We start from the raw sequence: 4,276 nt of genomic DNA, 5'->3' as shown, positions 1-4,276 counted from the left end.
GGCTGGAATAAAAGCAAACATTTTGATTTGAGTGTAATACCTCTTTAAAAAATGTGCTGGTCTAGCGATGTATTTGCTGCTGCATATGTCATGACAGACATTGTAAAACAAAAGCCCACCCGACTAATACAAATACTCATGATATCATTCCGCCAGGTAAGCCTACTTTGCAGTTAACATTTAATTGTGAAGGTTTTGGGGAAAGTCTTTCTGTCGACAGGGGCAGACAGGGGCAGCATTGCTGGAAATGTACTGGCAGATATTGTGTTACGTTTGGCTTTTTAAGTCAATTGTGGCAAACTAGGGGTGGGATAACGTTAATGTGGATCTGATTGGATAGTAGCCGGGAGCGGAAAAACATAGGCAAGAACAAGGGAACAGGCAGGGGGTATGAAAAGTGAGGAGAGGAGGGAAAGAAAGAGGTTGGAGGCAGAGGAGGGAGGAGTGAATGAGGGAGTGAGAGAGAAGAGTAAAGGGATTGTATGGCGCCTAAAATATTTTGAGTGAAAACATATTAGTCTGATGTGTGACAAAACGGGAGGGAGGGAAATGGGGAGGGAGAGAGGAGGGAGAGGGGCTGGAGGGAGGTATGGGGTCTGAATCTTGTGAGTGAAAACATATTAGTCCTGTGTGTAATGGTCATTTAATCTCAGTGGGTGACTGAGTGTGTAAGAGAACTCATTAAGTCACTTATCACCTCTTCTCTCTGTCAGGGCCTGGGCCCCAGTGTGCAGCTTGCTCTCCAGGCCCTCTGTCTGTCAGTAGGGCCCCAGTGCGCAGCTCACCCCCCAGGCCCTCTGTCTGTCAGTATGTCTGGGGCCCTGTCGTGTAGTCAGGGTTTACAGACGTGGGTACACTGACAGACAGGAGCAGGGAAATTATACGTACCACAGAGCTCAGCATGAGGACAGCACTCAGAGTGGGAAGACATGAGAGGTAGGGAGAGAGAGAGGGGAGAGGAGAGAGGGGTGAGGGAGAGAGAGAGGAGAGAGAGGAGAGGGAGAGGAGAGAGAGGTGAGAGAGAGGGGAGTGGGGAGGGGGGAGAGAGAGAGATAGAGAGAGTGAGGGGGGATAGAGAGACTGTTGGTCTATAAACATGATCTCACCAAAGACAACATAAATCTCTCTCTGCTCATCCTCTCTCTCTTACACCATTTCTACCTTCTCTTTAGTTAACTAAATAAGTCACTTCACTTTCTTCTGAACTGAGAACAGAAAAAGTCAAATTCTCTCCCCCTTTCTTTCCCTCTCTCTCTATCTATCTCTCTCTCTCTCTCTGATGGACAGTAGCTCTGTGTCTTGCCGTGAGTCTCCATGTCCTTACATGGTGTTAAGGGCCGTGTGTCTGATGTGGTGTCATGTTAGTGTCACGCCATGTCAGGTCCACAGAAAGAAACATTATTCCGCAGGCTGACGCCAAGCTCACGATCCCGGCACCAGCCGCTATCGCCACGGAGATTACACCCCTCTGATTTACGACAGCCCCCGACACAGGCCATATATCCTACTGGGGCATTACTGACCACTCCCCAAACCTCCTCCCAGTCTGAGTGTGTGTGTTACCCATCTCCCCAGCTGTAGACCATAGTCACGTTACAAATGGTGCTCTCCTCTGACCCCCTCAGAGAGCGTTCGGAAAGGGCTGCATGGGCCTCCACTGTCAACTGTGTTACATAACTCTAGCAGCTTCTCAGAACCGTCCATCTTTAAAAGACTAGTGTGACCTCTAACCTGTGGTGTCGGTCTGCGGGTTGTAACCCAGGAGCAGGAGGATTTAATAGTGAGTAGAGGGACAACACATGGAACAATAACAGCTGACGACATGGCCCCCTGGTCACACACAAACTGAGCACAGACAGACGGCTCCAGCGCAGTGTGATCCGTGAGGTAGGGTGCATAGTGATCTCCCTGTAAGGAGCGGAGGGGCGCGTGGAGGGGTCCGAGGAGTCACTGGCCTAAACCTAACCCTCTACTAAACTAGCATACGGACGAAGAGGATCAGGCTGAGGAGGACAGGTGGGGGTATACGAGCACACGCACACACACGTTACCCTCCCAGAAAGCAGCATGAATCAGGGCTTTACATCAGGTAGCTACAAACCCATTGGACACACTTCATATATGTGCAAAGCATGAGGCGTGTAACTCAGCCAGCCAGCGTGTAGCGTTTTCTAGGGTCCTACATGTAGTGTGTTTTAGAGGGATCAGACGTCCCTTTGCTGTGTACTGATTGTCACGAGACGACAATGCACTCTGGTAAAGACATACACACAGTCTGGTACAGTCCTCAACACAGTCTGGTACAGTCCTCAACACAGTCTGGTACAGTCCTCAACACAGTCTGGTACAGTCCTCAACACAGTCTGGTACAGTCCTCAACACAGTCTGGTACAGTGCTCAACACAGTCTGGTACAGTGCTCAACACAGTCTGGTACAGTGCTCAACACAGTCTGGTACAGTCCTCAACACAGTCTGGTACAGTGCTCAACACAGTCTGGTACAGTCCTCAACACAGTCTGGTACAGTCCTCAACACAGTCTGGTACAGTCCTCAACACAGTCTGGTACAGTGCTCAACACAGTCTGGTACAGTCCTCAACACAGTCTGGTACAGTCCTCAACACAGTCTGGTACAGTCCTCAACACAGTCTGGTACAGTGCTCAACACAGTCTGGTACAGTGCTCAACACAGTCTGGTACAGTGCTCAACACAGTCTGGTACAGTGCTCAACACAGTCTGGTACAGTCCTCAACACAGTCTGGTACAGTGCTCAACACAGTCTGGTACAGTCCTCAACACAGTCTGGTACAGTCCTCAACACAGTCTGGTACAGTGCTCAACACAGTCTGGTACAGTGCTCAACACAGTCTGGTACAGTCCTCAACACAGTCTGGTACAGTCCTCAACACAGTCTGGTACAGTGCTCAACACAGTCTGGTACAGTGCTCAACACAGTCTGGTACAGTCCTCAACACAGTCTGGTACAGTGCTCAACACAGTCTGGTACAGTGCTCAACACAGTCTGGTACAGTGCTCAACACAGTCTGGTACAGTCCTCAACACAGTCTGGTACAGTGCTCAACACAGTCTGGTACAGTCCTCAACACAGTCTGGTACAGTCCTCAACACAGTCTGGTACAGTCCTCAACACAGTCTGGTACAGTGCTCAACACAGTCTGGTACAGTCCTCAACACAGTCTGGTACAGTCCTCAACACAGTCTGGTACAGTCCTCAACACAGTCTGGTACAGTGCTCAACACAGTCTGGTACAGTCCTCAACACAGTCTGGTACAGTCCTCAACACAGTCTGGTACAGTCCTCAACACAGTCTGGTACAGTCCTCAACACAGTCTGGTACAGTGCTCAACACAGTCTGGTACAGTGCTCAACACAGTCTGGTACAGTCCTCAACACCGTCTGGTACAGTCCTCAACACAGTCTGGTACAGTCCTCAACACAGTCTGGTACAGTCCTCAACACAGTCTGGTACAGTGCTCAACACAGTCTGGTACAGTGCTCAACACAGTCTGGTACAGTCCTCAACACAGTCTGGTACAGTCCTCAACACAGTCTGGTACAGTGCTCAACACAGTCTGGTACAGTCCTCAACACAGTCTGGTACAGTCCTCAACACAGTCTGGTACAGTCCTCAACACAGTCTGGTACAGTCCTCAACACAGTCTGGTACAGTGCTCAACACAGTCTGGTACAGTCCTCAACACAGTCTGGTACAGTCCTCAACACAGTCTGGTACAGTCCTCAACACAGTCTGGTACAGTGCTCAACACAGTCTGGTACAGTGCTCAACACAGTCTGGTACAGTGCTCAACACAGTCTGGTACAGTCCTCAACACAGTCTCCTCTCTCAGAGGGATCTTTTGAAATCCATGTTAAGTCCAGTTAGGTGTTAAGTCCCTAATGAACCTGTCATTAGAGAGGGAGGGCTCTCAGCTTCTACTTACAGTGCAGTCTAGCACATCCTAAAGGGTCCAATGGTAAAGAACGCAGCTGAACAATGTAAGTATTGTACTGTGTAAGGTAAGGAATGTGTTTGTGTGTGTGTGTGTGTGTGTGTGTGTGTGTGTGTATGCATGCCTATATGACTGCATGTGTGTGTAATGTCCTGTATATGCTGCTACGTGACACATTGCCTCAGCCCCCCTGTCATCAGTGTCAGAGCGGGTGTCCGAGAGGGTGTCCGAGAGGGTGTCCGAGAGGGTGTCCGAGAGGGTGTCCGAGAGGGTGTCAGAGAGTTTGTGAGCAGACAAAGAGGT

General features: G+C 49.8%; 1 protein-coding gene across 2 annotated transcripts in view; it reads right to left on the bottom strand.

The window, feature by feature from the left end:
• The window catches only part of gmds (GDP-mannose 4,6-dehydratase), a 153,665-nt gene that overhangs the window by 38,470 nt on the left and 110,919 nt on the right, over positions 1-4,276 (bottom strand). The gene's annotated exons all lie outside the window — the stretch shown is intronic.

Source organism: Coregonus lavaretus, assembly GCF_964263955.1.
Source record: "Coregonus lavaretus genome assembly, chromosome: 6".
NCBI classification, from domain to species: Eukaryota; Metazoa; Chordata; class Actinopteri; order Salmoniformes; family Salmonidae; genus Coregonus; species Coregonus lavaretus.
Note: the sequence above shows the minus strand (reverse complement) of the source record. Positions and strands in the feature narration are given on the sequence as shown.